This window comes from Epinephelus moara, chromosome 7 (assembly GCF_006386435.1).
Source record: "Epinephelus moara isolate mb chromosome 7, YSFRI_EMoa_1.0, whole genome shotgun sequence".
NCBI lineage: Eukaryota > Metazoa > Chordata > Actinopteri > Perciformes > Serranidae > Epinephelus > Epinephelus moara.
Genome location: NC_065512.1, coordinates 26,878,978 through 26,896,040, shown reverse-complemented (window position 1 = coordinate 26,896,040; position 17,063 = coordinate 26,878,978). Strand labels below are relative to the sequence as shown.

General features: G+C 40.1%; 1 protein-coding gene across 1 annotated transcript in view; it reads right to left on the bottom strand.

The window, feature by feature from the left end:
* The window catches only part of LOC126393564 (ephrin type-A receptor 6-like), a 226,335-nt gene that overhangs the window by 67,756 nt on the left and 141,516 nt on the right, over window positions 1-17,063 (bottom strand). The gene's annotated exons all lie outside the window — the stretch shown is intronic.

Below are 17,063 nucleotides of genomic sequence, written 5' to 3'. Positions count from 1 at the left end.
CCTCTCTTTCTTTCCCCATGTCTCGCTCTTCTCTTCTCTCAATCTTTCCCTTTGCAGAGCTGACGGCGGAGGCTGGGTTGTGATCCAATCACAGGCTGGCTGCAGCAATCACCGTCTGCTGATTGGTTTTATAATCCTCACTCAGGATCTCAGATGGGAGAGAATCAGCTGGCCAAGAAGTGCTACTCTGAAAGCTGTCATACTGATGCGCACGCTCATGCACCCACGTACACACACACGTGCAAGTCATAACACACACACACACTCACGCAGACTTTCTTCCTTTCTCTCTGCATCTATATCACACTTCTTGACTTCACATCATTGCTTTCATTCTCTGTACAAAAGTTCTGTATGAATGTGTGTGCATGTGTGGTGGGATGGCAATGATTGAACAACAAAGAGGAAAGAAAAGCATTCACTAAGCTCAAGCTCTGTATCTGAAATAAACTGCCGTTCACCTTATGTGTGTGTGTCTGTACGCTTTCAGCTTCACTGTATGTCTGCGCGTACATGTACAATAATAACGTGCATCAGTATATCTTAGGAAATGATGCAAGACTGCATCCTAGCCCTGCAACGCCTCGCTACGGCACAAAAGGACAGGATGAAGTAAAATACAAGTGAATGCTGCAAAGCTACACACTCTAGCACAAACTCCCAGAACAATAAGCTGAGCTTTAACTCTCATATTTAAACATCCTGAGAAGAAAAGCTAATCTTCAAGGCACAATATCGCAGCTAAATCCCCAAATACAGGTAACAGTGGAGGTTTGCTTTGCCTTCTAGCATGGATAACCATATGAAAAGAGAAAATGTAATTAGTCAATACACACAGGTGCTGTTCATGAAAAGTACAATAACTCATACATAAACACACACACACACACACACACACACACACACACACACACACACACACGAGGCTGAAGTAAAAACTGTATCCAAAGCTGTGCTTGTGCGCTTGGTACTTTATTTCTCTATTCTCACAACAGGTGCCCTATAATCATGTAGGTATATTGTGCCTGGGACAGTAAATACAAGATGAAAAGCCGTGACAACGCTGTGTGTTGCATCTTATATCCCGTGTTCTGCATCTTGCATTTTAAATCCTAATTTTTGCATCCTGCTTTGGGTCCCTACTTTCTGCATTGTTCAGCATGTTGCATCAGCCCGTAACCTACTGCATGTCCTATTTATTGTGTCCTTGTCCTACATCTGTGAAGTTGTATAAGGGCAAATAAGACTTCTTCTAGTAATGTACTGTCTTCCAAAGTGTCTATCAAAATTAATTGTACAGGCATGGATGCATTCACAGCAGAGATTCTGTCAGGCAGGTCAACATGTTCTCACTCCCAACTCGTCAGCTTGGTTACTGGCCCTACAAGAAATGTAGGTTTGGGCAACAAAACTACACAGGCTTAGAAAAAAAGGGGTTAAAATAAGAACATTTATTAATTAACCTCACTGTAGGTAAGTTAACAAGTATGTCACATGACGTATGTGACTTCATGTGACATGCATGTTGTGCTATGTTAATTACGTTAAACAGTTAAAAAACAACTCATCATTGACTTTCGCTTTCACATGGGACACATACACTGGTCTCCTCATTCAAAGTCCTGTGTATGTTTGACCCACCCACCCATCCCCCCACCTTACTTGAACTTTCTTGCTCTTTTTAATACATGATTGAAACAGGTGGGATTACAATAGAGTTAGCTGAATGATATCAGATACTAAAGGCCACTGACCAAGCTGCCATATTTGATGTCCTGGGGATGAGGACTGGTTGGGAAGGTACAAGGGGTTACTGGTGTCTTATTAGGGCATTTTCAAATTAGGTACAATTGATTTGTACCATGCCTGATTGACCCCCCCCAACCACTTACCTGCTGCTCAGCTATCAGATTGGTGTTATTGTTCCGTGCATGAGAACACACTTTTGTTATCTACAGTTTAGAAAAGGGCACAGCAGATGGACACTGCTGCCCCGGGGACCATCATCAGGAGCTGCTGTTATCATGTACGGAGCTCTCTGCCTCCGACCGGAGCTCCAATTACAGGTCGAAAGCACCAGCGAAGCTGGATCTGGGTCTGTTTGTGGTTGGCTGCGCTGCCATCTGATATAGAGGCATCATTATTAAATTGAGACTGTTTCATAACAGGGTAAAAAATCCTTGTGTTTGTGTTAAATGGCAGTCCACTTCTGTGTTTTGGGACAATTGTTGTTCACATTTGATGCGAACTGTACCGGAGTATACATGACCCATACTTGGGGCAGCGTACCGTGCCTTGGTCAACAGTGTTCACACTGATCAAACAAACTGGACTTTGGGGTCAAGTGTACCGGTCCCTGATGTGAAAAGTTATGTGAGTGGAGTTAAGCAGAATCAAATGGAATCAGGCTGGAGAAGCGAGAGAAGATTGGCTGAATCTATTTTTACAGTCATTCTACAGGAGTAATTCAAATCAAAAGAGTGGGAGGACTTAAAAATGAGATTAAGATGTACCACCAAGTCTTACATGTAACTTTAGTTTCTCAGCAAATGACAGAGAGGGAGAGATGTCAGGTATGTCCAGGTCAGCAGCACCATCCAAAAGATAATTAAACATCTGTAGATGGATTGAAATGAATCCATGTGAGGACAAAACTGCAAAATACTTCAAAACTTTGCTCCTCAATGGGGAGTGGATTGAAGAAGTGAAAAAGTCTGCAGGGTGTTAGTAATTCAGAGGTGCCGCTGCTAAGCCGATTCCCCACAGTCTTCTGGTAAAGTGGAGAGAGCAAAAGCTACATTGAAAATCACACACTGGTTAAAACATATGCACACACTCAGCTTTAAGTGGACTGCCTATTGCTCCCTGACTGATAGCATCCATCCACCTCCATGTGTGACGAAGAAGCAGAAGCGACAAGTACAAGGGGTTCCTAAATCACAGCACAATTTAGCAATTTAGTCACTGCAATGATTGTTGAGTCAAAATATGACCATTACCTTGAAATCAGCTGTAACAAAGTGAAACTGCAGCTTTGTGGTTTTTCTGCTGGTGGTCCCCAAGTTTCACCACTAACTGTACACGTCTTTATGAACATACAGTCACTCACTCTGCTGCTCTCTACCAGTGCCAGCTTGTGTTTATTCTCTCCTCAGGCTGCTCCACCTCTCTTCAATTTCAGCTCACAGGAATTCATTATTACTGCCAATAATATCCAGGAGGTAACACTTTGGTGTGAGAAACCCAATTACCATCCTGTATCCTGTGACCTGCATTCGAAACACCTTGACCTCTTCGCTGGGAGAATTTTTTGCTGCGTGTCATACAGTGTTGCTGCCACAGCCTGAGTTTTTTACCCAACTCCTTCATCCTGCGTCTTTTAGCTTTGTTCCTACTTTTTGAGTGATATATTTGTGGCCTTGTCTTTTACTTTGATAAAAGAGCCAGGCTACCCACAGAAGAAGAACCTACTGTATACTGTATACATCAGTGTGTTTGGGTATTTGTCCATCACTTTGACCTTACAAAACATCTACCCAGTGTTTGCAAATGTCCTGTAGCGCTCCCAAAACAGCAGAGATGAAGAATTTCTCTGTGCACACACTCAGGTTATACTAACATATTATAATTTTGTCCTTTAATTAAATATCTAATCTGGCCCAGTCAGGATCAGTTACTTCTGATACAATTGATGTGCCTCAATAAGTTTTTATTACACTTTCTTGTGTAAGTGATCCAAATTACAATTGTTGTCTAACCTGCTTAGAAAAGTTCCACCTGCTTTTACTCAAGCATGGGTTGGATCCATTTGATTATCATTACTATAATCATTTAAACATTTTTGAGTCTAATGTAGTCTGTAGTAAAGACAATTGGACATTAGGACAAAATATCCAGATTTGGTGGCTTCATTCAGGTAACAAAACAGTGTTAAAAGCCTTACTGAGCAATTCATGATCCAAAAAAAAGATTTAGGGGCCAGTTGCACAAACACCTTAAGTGAAGATTTTTCCTTTAAATCCAAGTTAAGATTTCCTGCACAAAACATCCTTCAGTCTTTCCTTAGGATTTCTCCTTATCTTGGTCTTATGCTCTCAACTATTGCACAGAGGAACTTAGTAACCAAAGTAAGGAAAAAAACATAAGGTACCTCTGACTGCATCTTAATGGCAACATGACTGAGTTTATGGTAATCAATGAGAAAAACGAAGGCATCCTGAGGAGAACCGAATGAAACCCTTGATGATGGGCAATTGATTTTGCACTTTAAATTGATAGGGTGAATTTGTAATTTGGAGTAAGAATCATAATTATAAAATTATTGTCAGTGCAAGTCTCAATATGTGTGTCACCAATTAAATTTAGACCGAATATGCTACTTGAAAAGGTGTGTTTTCAGATAGGGTTTGAAAGTGGAAACAGAGTCAATATTGCGAATATCGAGGGGGAGAGACTTCCAGAGGTGGGGTGTGGAGCGGCTGAAGGCTCAAGAACCCATGGTGGTCAGGGGCAGGTGGTGATGTGAGCTGGATTGTAGAAGAGGATCTAAGAGTACGGGAGGGTGTGTACATATGAAGGAGTTCAGACAGGTAGGAAGGGGCTTGATTATGAAGGGCCTTAAAGGTGAGAAGCAGCAATTAATGTGATATTTAACAGGAAGCCAGTGAGGTTGCAGGAGAAAAGGACTAATATGATCTATGGAGGGGAATCTTTCCAATCAGTTATTGGCTAGGTACAGTATGTCATGTACACAAGTTAACGGTGAGCTGCATCATTCACCGAGTTTTAAACGACCTCACTCGTCTGCTGAACATCATGGTTAAGTTCCCCTCCAAATGTTGCAGTTTCCCCCCACGTCTTTTCTTTACTAGAGATTCTGTGCAACACCCTTATGCAGTTTCCCCAGCTAAGGAAAAACTTATCCTTGCGTGACATACTTAAGGAGCAAATTTCAGGTGCTTTGCGCAACCGGCCCCAATCTTGATTTGAACTAAAGGAGCTTTACACTATCAGAGTATTAATATAGTTGCAAACAACTATTCTCTATAGAAAGATATACTGGCGTTATGGAGTCCTGAGCAGAGAATGAATTCATGCCACCTTTCTGTATTTTATAATCCGAGCTTCTTTGTGGTTTGTTGTGGTAAGCCTTTCCAGCGGCACATGCATGTGTATCCAGCTGGCTAGCTCATTGCTGCTGCTTTGCACTGCACTCATATGGTGGTTACCGCTGATATCGGGATCGCGTTGTAGCTGACGCATAGCACCCACCCTATGGTTACCCCCACATTAACACTGTTAGCTCTGTCAGCACTGTTTGTGCTGTTAGCACTGTTAGCTGCTAGCCACCTCCATGTTGAGAGCCGTGTGCAGACAATCTTTAAATCATAGATACCCTCTGAATATTGTATAGAGCTCCTTTAAACAAACACCCTTCTTACTACTCCGGCTTCTATCTTTGTGATTCTTGGTGTACTAGTACCAAAAATATATTTGTATCGACAGCCGCCCCAAAAAAGAGAAACATTGGTCAAGTGCCACTGTTTATTTCCTTCCTGCGTACATGAACACATGTATGTAAAAAGTTTGCATCCACTTTTGAGTAGGCCACACAGACACACGCACACATCTGGTCCCGCAGCTTCACCATTAGCTCAGTGTGTGTGTTCACTGGGGTGAAACCAAGCCACTGGGAGCATCATTCATTCCAGGCCTGGAGGGAAAGAGAGAGAGACTGCGAAGCCAAGGCCTCCTCTCTCTCTCTCTATAACATACATACACACATGCATACACACACTGTCCCCAGGAGGTCAGCAGGATAAGCTGGTTTGGGGAAGGCATGTACCCTTCACTTCCTGTCAATGACAACATGGGCTGGTAGCCGCTACGCACCACTGAGTCTAAATCACTGTCTCCCTCCCTCGTTCTCTCCTCCTGTTTTTATCTGTATCTCTCTCCCTGACATCTTCCTGTTGTATCTGTTCCTGACCCATCTCTACTTCCCAGACTTTGCATTCCCTCCTCCTCCAAAATCTCCCTCTCTTAAGATGAAACTTTAATGATTCCCTTGGGGAAATTGGCTTGTTGCAGTGGCAAATATACAGCCACAACAATAATAGGATGCAAGAAAGAGAAAATGTTTGGGTCTGTGCCTGCGTGTTCGGGGAAGGAGGCACTTTGTTCTGCTTACTCATTCGAGCTCTCTGCAAGGGTTAGTCTAATTTCCTGGGCTGACACTGTACTTTTGTTAAATAATAGATTTTTACTTTTGGATTAAGATGGTACCCCCTTTAGGCTTCACGATTCTCATTGTGTCGCCACATAAGTGTTACATACAAGCATGTGCACACTCTCAAATACGCCAACTATTAGTTCTGTTAACCGCTGCTCTTCAACCATGTATCAGTTAAGTCTGTGCTTAAATGGCATAGCTCAAATGGGTGACGTGTTAGTTAGTGAGTTTACTAAGCTGGCCCTTCTCTAATTTTATCTTCACAATATCAACTATGTAGCTTATTTCTAAACATAACAGGAGGGGCCATGGTACAAAGTATTTTCTGCCGTGTAATCATAAAAAAACATGATAGAATTCAGAGCAAAACTGTCAAGGAAAAACACATTTTTTGTAATAGGTTTGCACGTATTTCAGATGATAGTGCCATATTATTGGCATGAAAAAATGGATATAAAAAGCAGCGAGAACAACAGCTTTCTTCTTTATAACCCACCCATCTCATCTGTCTCCATTCCTTCATTTCTCCCTGGGCTCTAATCACACTGGGGACTGTCATTCTCACTCTGTCTTTTATTCCTTCAGTCTGTCTTTTCTCAAATGTCATGTTTTTTTTTCTGTCCATCAACCCCTTCAACACATTCTTCTGTCCCCTGGCTATTGGTTGATAAAACCCTTAAGATATCCCAAGACAGCTGGCTTGGACACGAGTTGTACAGTGCTTCCTTTAAGCTCATTTAGGTGAAACTTTTTGGGGGCTGATTTCAGAAGATATTGAGAAGAATCCCAACCAACTAAGAGAACTAAAGAAAATCTCATTCAAGACTCAGTCAGGGTGTAATATACAGTACAGGGGTGTATTTCTCAATGATGTTGGTCATTGCTTCCTCACCACATATTATTTATACTGCCAACAGTAACAAATCATGACTGTTCCGAGAACAGTGATTCATAAATGTTTCCAATGATGTTAATGCATAATTGTCTTACGATACATAAATAAGATAATCCTGAAATTTGATGCACTAGCTGTCATAAAAGGTTGAGTATTAATGATAAAACAGTTAATCTGTGTGATGTGATAAATAAATACTGTTTCAACATTTTCTAACGCGACTGTTGTGCTTGACGGAGAAAAGCACGGCTGAGTTGAAAACACTGATGAAGAAAATTGCTGTCTACCCCAGAGGAAGTTAATAAAGTTACGTGACAGCAGTCTGACACAGCTTCCCTCTATGTGCTTCTATGGTGGCGCTGTGCGGCTCTTTATGAGAATATTCACATACTGTTTTATTAATCTTGCCGAGGTTCTTGTGCGACTTATGATGAGTGACCAGGCGCTGTCTTACTCAAGGACACTTTGACAGGAAAACCTTCTGGTAACAGGAGTGTGTAGTCTGTGGGGATTTACTGGCAGCGAAGCATGTGTGTGTGAGTTATGTGTGTCATCCATCTGTGGCTCGGTTGCACACACACACACACACACATACACACACACACACACACACACACTGGTGAGTAGCTTAATAGATGGGCATTTAATGTCCACACACACGTATAAGAACTAATAGATGTGCTTTCTCCGTGAGACTTCGAGAACAATATTCAGACACCTCACCATCAGCAGTTTCTAATGCGTTAATAGTGTGACAATCAATAATGCATAAGGTGTATAAATGGAAATAAACACACAAAAGAAAAAAAGTGTGAACTCCAACACAAGTCTAAGGTAACTTTGTAGAAGTTTCTCCACAAACCAAACGGACTTAGACAGACCACTGAGCAAAGCTTTGGCAAAGTTCCTGTCCTGCTTTTTTTTTTTTTTTTTTTTTTAAATCATGATTTTTCAATCATGAAACATCTTTCATTCACTGAAAAATCTCTGGGCTGTCTTCTGCTTGTCCTTCTATTTTGATTTTTTATTTCCAGAAAGTTAATGTTGAATTTAAAAAAAAAAAAAAGCATTATAATGGATACATGTTTTACACTATCTCTGATTTCCAACACATTAGATCTGAACTGAAACAATCATGATGAGGTTAAAGTGCTGACTTTAAGCTTTAAGAGTGTATTAGATGTTTACAATAGTATATAGTCCAGGCCGCTCTCACCAAAAAAACTGGCCATATAGGTTAAATGTACAAGCAGCTTATTACAACCCATTGTAAGGCGGTGCCCTCTAGTGGCCACTGTCATTAATACAGGGGCAGAGGAGGAAGTGAGTTGACGTATAATATAAAGTAAGTCCACGTAATGTTGTATAAAAACGGAAGAAGTCTCAATAAGGTTGGTAGTAGGGGTGGTGAATAGATCAAACAAGCACAGGACTTTCATCCAGGGGACATGTGTTTGTGGCCTAAAGTCAATATTGATGTCTTTTAATAACAGTGTAGTGTAGTATGCTAGTATGTGTGTCATGCTACGCTAGTGACGCATGTGAAGTCAGGTGTGTCACGTCTGACCACATGACAAATGTGTTAATAACAAAACAGTAACTAAACTCTAACAACAACCATTTCATATCATTAAGGTTGTGTTGTGTGCTGAAAGTGTTAGGACACCAGAATATTGCATTTAGGGGACGGTCAAATATATTGTTTTGGAAGTTAGTGGAAATCAACCTACTTTGTCTTTCAGGCATGAGAGAGCATTAACATAGTCTGCCATTTTCTTTGACAATGATCCAACATATGTAGCACAAGCAGCCAACAGTGGGATGTTCTTGACTAACCAAATCAATCAAATGACCTAAATCCAAAAGAGCAGTTGTTTTACATTACATAGACTATTGTCTGTTCTTTGTGTGGTACACTTTGGACCTTTCTCTGTGTCCTTAATAGAGTCATTATTATTATTACGTGCTGAAGACCAGACTGAAGATAACAGATAACAGTCATTGTGTTGTGTTATTAATAGTACAGATTCGCACTATATAAAAGAGAGTACAATTCTCACACTGCACATGCGATATGGATGTGAACATCTTAAAATAAAGGTGGGAAACTCAGCACTTTAACATCATAGTCAGATGTTCAAATCCAGCAGGAGTAAGGAGCCATCACAACAAAAGCTGTCTTACAGCTCTAACACTTTCTGACTGAACTGTTAATCTGTGCTTTTCTCTAAACCTGATCATTTCCCAACTTCCTTGTACTTTAGTTTCTAAAGACCTTCAGCACCAGCCTCCATTACATTTGTCTGCTGACCTTACAATTTCACAATGCTACCCTCAATGTTACTGCTGAACGTGTAATTGGATGGTTATTAAAACCTTTATACTGAAGGTCAGATGCCCCTATATTGGAAGTATTTTTGTCAGAAGAATTCATCTTAAACTGACTGCTTCCAAGATACAGTATATTTCCTACACAAGTTAATTTATAGAGCCCAGAAGGTATCAGTGGGGAAGTCTTTGATCATTTGTGTTAACAGACTATTAATTTGTACCTGGTACTCATAATTACAATGATGCACTCAAGGTCATACTATAACATGTGATATTGGCAGTGGTGTACTTTGGCATGACGTCAAAGTTTGGCACTGCACTGCTTAAATAACACCTGTTTGACTGGATGTTTGGTCAGTAAGAGATCTGTAGGAGAATGGCTATAATGCTTTAGTTGTGTATAAATAATAGTAGTAGCACTGTTTCTGGTGTGGTAGAACAATGGTTACATTCACATGCACAAAATAGTCTAGTTTGCGACATTATTCTGGAAAAGACAATATTCCTGCTAAACTGTTTCAATGGCTAATAAAAAATATTATTCCACCAATAACCGTTTACATACAGCTATGTTTTCCACCGGTAATTGACTTGTTCAACTGCATAAACGTAGCCTTCGTCCTTTATTTTTTCAAGAACTTTCTTGAAAATCTAGGCATTGCAATATCTGCACATATCCAAAAACTTGTTGATGTCCAGGACTTTCAAAATGTTTTAAAGAGCGATTCTCTTTCTGACCAGAAATGTGAGCTTGCAAACTGTTGACTAGCTGATTGGAGTACAACGCACAGAGCTGACATTAAACAAGCAAGTGACGCAAATTGTGGTCTAATTTGGAATATCCAAACACAGCACAATATCCTGATAACACGACCCTTATCAACTTCGAAGTATTGTCATATTTGTAATCATAGTGGAATACCACTGTGCGTGTAAGTGTGGTCACAGTAATGAAATCTTCATAAAGAACTGAAATCACATGTAGTTCCCCAAGGCTCAACCCCTGGGTCCCTTTTATTCAATAACTACAAACTTGTATACATAACAGAAAAATTACCTATCATAATATGTGGATGATACTCAAATTTATATATCAGTGTCACGAAATGAGTGTGAACCCACATTGAGTAAATCCTACTACACTAACGAAAAATGTCTGAAAAGTCTTCATTTCCTGTTGCTGAAAACAAAAAGCCCAAATCAATAATGTTCTTGGATTTTGATCTAAATGAATTTTAATCACACGTTTGGACAATAACAGTCAGGTTTTCACCACAGCCAGAAAAATATTTTCCATGTATAAGACTGCACCACTGTAACTAGCTTTTCTCAGTTCTTGCCAGCAGCTATACCTTATTTAGAAAGCTGCTGCTTGAGTCCAAACACAAACTAATTAAGCTGACTGATGCACAGGTTTCAATCAACAACAGAGACTTCATGACTTTCCTTTGTGTAGAATTTTGTAAATTTCAAGTTATTAACCTAGTGCCTTACATCTTTAGCTTACAATTGTGGATCATATTAGGTTAAATTCCAATTAAGCATTTCTCTGCATTTACTGTATTGTACTGAGTTCTAGCAATCAGCTCTTTCAAGTTATGTGAGACAATAAACTGAGCACTAAAGAGACCACAATATTTTTGAGGACCATACGATGCAAAAACGTTTTTATTTGTTGAGACAAACAATCTGGACAGTCATGACATTTTATGCCAATTGCAACTGTCTGACCAGCAGGAATACAGTATGGCAGAAATATGCAATGCATAGGCAAGTGACAATTTGGCAACCTAATCTGAGTATTTTTTGTAATAATTCTTGCTACCAAAGACAAATTGTTAAATTGCTTTTACTTTAAGAGTTGATGATATTGTTTTGTTTCTTAATGATGGATATACAGTATTTGTCTCAGACTGCGGGGCTGCACATTGCTCTGTGCTCCAGTGTGAATTTGTTCCCCTATAGACTGTTTATGGGTGCTATATATCACAAAGCTTTCAATGGTAATCACCAATGATGCTGCAATCCCAACCCATTTAGGTCACTCCTCTACAGCCCACGCCAGTTTGATGGAGCTGTAGTCATTATGTCTTTGTGTGTGTGTATGCGTGCGTGTGAAAGTGTGTGTCTGTCTTACTCAGCATTATCACTCCATTACAGGTGCAGGGTTTTTCACACAGCCCTCGTTCTATTGTGCGTTTGTTATGCATGTTTGTGTCTGCATGTGTGTGTGTGTTTTTGTGTACAGTGCTATTTGCACAATTGCAAACACAGCACTCCACTCTCCTAATACATACAGCGGTCTCTCCTGACAAGTGCACTCAATCATGCTAATTTTTTACGAATACAGCATTATTCAACTGGCGCGGACAAAACTGTGAGTTTACCTCCATAAGCTTTTGTGAAAGGTTGACGAGTTATCAGGATACTTATGTTTGGCTTCCAGGTTAATTTATATAAACTTGGTAACACCATCAGTTAAATAAGCAATTTTGTAACTTAGACAATGACACCAGGAGCTGCCGCTGCCACGCATAATGAACAACTCAACAATTTTCTTGCTATTCAGTCTTAAAGTTGCTATGACAAGTACAAATTCTGTTTCATGCCATGCTGCTTTTTGTGAAAATGACATTCAGACCTGATTAATTATCACTACCAAAGTGATAATTAATCAGGTCTGAGCTTTCTGGCGCTCAACTCAGACAGCTGCCTTCATTTCTACAGTATCATTTACAGCATATTAGTACGCTACATTATGGAAGCACTGGTTATAGAAGGGATCTTGGACATGGCGTGTCTTACAATCATAAAAAGAGTCAACTAGATGCACAGTACATACCAAATATTAACAGCAATGTAAAAGCAAAGAGACAAGAATGAATATCTGTAAAATAAACCTATTTGTGTATGACCTGGATGGGCATTAAGAAAGATTTAAATGGAGTGTTGGATAAATGGGTAGCCATGGGTACAGGGTCAAGCACCACTTTTACAGTTTACTTGTACATGACTTTCTTGTCTGTCTTTGTCTCTTCTTGGTTGTCTGTAAAAACACATCTACTCTTATGGAGCTTGGTGCAGTCTTAAATTGACGGGTTCATGGACAGAACAGCTTCTATGTAGAGATTAAAAACACGTCTTGAATAGAGTTGAAGAAAGTGTGAGCTCACTAAGTGTGTGTGTGTGTGTGTCTTCACTCTCCTTGAGGACTTTAGAATGAATCTATTAAAAGTGCCAGAGGAGAACAAACAGCATTATGCACACACTGAAAGAACTTACTGTCACACACACGCAAGCCCACAAGCACCCACCTTTTCCCCAAAGCACTCAAAGTGATAGGTGAGCTTGAAAGTTCGTCCGCTTCATAAAGTGTGTAAAACCAAACACATATTTACCGCTGAGACCTTCTCATCTGCTCAATAAAGATGAGAGGAGCTTCACAGCACAGAGTGACTATAAAGAGACTGAAATTATACCAGCATTTCAGTCTTCCTGCAGAGACCGAGCACTTGAATGCAACAACAAAAAACAGCTTTGGTAATACATTTTTTGTATTATGTGCAGTGGTGTATAGTCATTAAAAAAGTCCCCCAAGCTTAACAGTGCTGCTGTGCCCACATGTTGTAGAAGAAAGTAATTTTAAATGTTGGCAATGACGTTAAAAAACATTGTAATTTGACTTAATCTGGGGTTTTTGCAGATGGTCCAATATCAACACTCTGCCTGATGATAGGTTTGGGATATGGGCACGGTTGGAAGTTTCCATGATAATTTCACACCCATCAAGTGAGAAAATTGTATCTGCAAAAGAGTCATGTAGAAATAAAAGTGTTGAATGGTACCAAATTATCTTTTAAAATACACCAAAATGTAATTTACGACTTATTAACAGCAAGATTTGTATGCTAAATAAACCTTTATCCCACAGAACAAAGATGATATAGTGTCATCTTGTCATCTCTCGCCTCTGCTATCTACACCTTTTCTGAAAACTGTCTTCTTTTATTCCCATTCTCTTTCATCTGTTTGTGTCCTACTTCAAAGGTTGCTGTCATGATTACAGACTGGGGAGCAGACAGAGATACTGTGGTTTTACACTAGATAGACACCAAGAGAAGAGGTGGAAAAGAAGTCCAGTCAGAGGGCAGAGGTACACTAAAGGTGAACACCTTCAAAGCAGTGTAGATTTTTAATCCAAAGCATGAGCTCTCCTTTGGTTTGCTGGCAGTCATTAAGTGAAAGTGAGTCACATTTGTCAGTGTTGGTCCCAGTTTAAGTGTCATTTGCCACTGTAGTGTGGATCTATGGCTGCTGAGTCCAGCAATATCAATAAGTAAAGCTAAATTTATGTTGCACATTATTTTGTACAGCAGTCCTTGAACAGACGGATCCATTTACCTCCCCACTTCAGACCAGCCACATAGAAATGAAACGGATTATAAGAAATCCCAGTTACAACATCTAAAGTTGAGCATGCCAACTAATGGTAAGATATCTAAATAGTGCAGTGCTTAAAGTAAATCTGTTGCTGTTTATTTGGAAAAAGTAAAGTAGTTTAAGGTCGAAGATGAGCTGGATAATATGTCAGTTTGAAATAAGATTACTAGGAAACATGCCATACAGTGACTGGGTTTGAATTTCTTTCGATTTGATCTTGTCTCCTCCAGCTTTAAATATTCTATAAGATATAAATCTACATTTTTACATTTGCCACAGTATAACAAGCGAGGCGGGCGAGTGCAGTGTGTGTGGGTTGGCTTTCACATGTACGTCCGTGGATTCTAATAATACCGAGTACATCGACGGACAAATGAGCTGCATGATACACATGTACAGAGGCATCCTACTGTATGTGTATATACATGTCAGGAGAATGATTTGTATATACGTGAATAGATGAATACATATACATCCTGAAGACAGGAATGACATGTAAAGTGTCCTGAGCTGAAATGGAACCAGGAATGTTGTGGTTATATTTGTGTTCTGACACCTTGGCGTTAATTCACAGGGCTTTTGTGGTTAGGTCAAGCAAGGGGAGCCTTTTGGTAAACATGTGATATACATATATTTTGAATATTGAAAGTCACTGCTGCTCTGTAATTGTTGTGTATGTGACAATGAAGAAAAGAACTGTCTACACTGAATAAGATGAATAGATAGATTCCTCTTTTGTGGCTTCTCCACAGTGATCACTTTAGACACCATCACAAAGACACCCTTGTGATGATGACTAATATTGACCAACATTGTTAAATCACATGTTTACCAAAGGCTCCCCTCACTTGAACTCACCACAAAAGCCCTGTGAATTAACTTTACCCCCCCAGAAGTGTCCTGGTAGCCAAGGTGTCTGAAAACAAATACAACCATAACATAAATAGATACTTATGTGGATGGATGGATAGATGGATGAATGGATGGATGGATGGATGGATGGATGGATGGATTGGGTGGATTGGGTGGATGGATGGATGGATGGATGGATAGATAGATAGATAGATAGATAGATAGATAGATAGATAGATAGATAGATAAGTCTCATTCCCAGGTCATCAAATACCGATGCTTTAGGTTGGTGATTCAGGCCAACTACCAACCCAAAGTCTTTACCATTTGATGACCTGGAAATGATATTTTACAGTCAGCTCTTTCTCCAGGATTGCATACCAAACCTTTAGGGATGGTTTAAAGGTAAAGTCAAGTTTGGAGTAGTTAAGGTTGGATAAACCCTTTGCCACTACAGTATACTATGTGGAAAGCAGGACAAGTTTGTATAAAGGACCTTCAAGTAAACTTCACACAGATGACGGTTCTGCTCCACGTGTCACAGATAGAAAATCAAAGACAAGAAACTATGAAGACTTCAAGGACTTCTTGTTCATGCTAGCTTTGAAGTTAAAGCAGTTATAATGAATATTTCTATATACACAGTGGATCACAGGACTACTTGCATGTTCAAATGATTTTTTGTTGTTGCAGTGATGAGCCAACAGATAATAATGAACCATGTGAGTCTTACAATTTACTGATTTTGTTTTCTGGCCTGTAACTTGACTTTTTTGGTGGGCCAAGAGGCAAAAAGGTGTTATAGCAGGTTTAAGAAATTATAACAGTTACTGAGCTTGCATGTCAGCAGATCTATATCCATGTTAACTGAGAAAACCTCATCAATGGATTAAGATTTTGTCAAATGATTGATAGCTCCAGAAAAAGATGAATAGTTGAGCTTGATTTGGAATTGTTTTGTCAAACTACTCCAGCAACTATACGGGTAATAATGCTATCACAAAACAATCATGTGTGATGCACTGCACTTGTATATATTGACAACCTCGATTACATCCACTAACACCCAGCCACTCACACACACACATAAATATGAGACCTTCAACTGTCCATTAGTAATCTCCCTTTCATCTAACAACACAGCTCTCTGTCCTAGCATCATTAGTCATTTATTCATCACTTCAAAAACGAGACGGGTGTGTAACACATACTGTACACACACAAGGTTGAGTACAGTGGGAGAAAATCCACTGTGTCCCTCATGTCAGGATAAACACCAGAACAAAGCTACAACAGCAAACATTTTCATTATGTCCAGTAATTGATCCGAAGCCTGATCTGATGTGCTTTGTATTCATCGGCAGTGGTAAAGAGAAAATAATTAGTATGAAGACAGAGAGATTCGCTGGTGGGCAGTGCCAAACCAAGGAGATTCGACGCGAAAGGCAAGCTTCAACAATTCATTGAGCTAATGAAAAACCAAAACAAATAATCATTCATCCATTTTCCATAACCCTTTATCCTGTTAGGGGTCGTGGGCTGACATTGGGAGAGAGGCTGGGTACACCCTGGACAGATCACCAGACTATCACATAGAGATGGACCACCATTAATGTTCATATTCACACCCATGGGCAATTTAGAGTCACCAATTAACCTGCATGTCTTTGGACTGTGGGAGGAAGCCGGAGCACCCAGAGAAAGCCACAGCTGACATGCAAACTCTGCACAGAGGGGCTCCCCCACCACAGGTCTCTGACCTCCACCCTGGATTCAAACCAGGCAGCCTCTTGCTGTGAGGCCACAATGCTAACCACTGCATCACCATGCCACCCCATGAATTGAACTGAAAAAGAATACGATATGTTGTCTTTCTTTTTCTTTTTCTTCTGTACTGCGCCCCAGATGGCCTTTTCCTTCTCATTTTCTAGAACTTTAATGCTCTCCACTTACACTCCACGCCACCATACCCATCAGTGCTCAAGCATGTTCTGACTGTGATCATCACTCACAGATTCACACATATAAAGGTGAACTGCATTTCCAGGACCAGAGGTGGTACGCCTTCTACAGACTAGCATAAAACCTTTGGAACATTTTTACATTGTCAATCAATCAATCAGTTAATCAATCAATCAATTTTATTTATAAAGCCTAATATCACAAATCACAATTTGCCTCACAGGGCTTTACAGCATACGACAGCCCTCTGTCCTTAGGACCCTCGCAGCGGATAAGGAAAAACTCCCCAAAAAACCCCTTTAACGGGGAAAAAAAACGGTAGAAACCTCAGGAAGAGCAACTGAGGAGGGG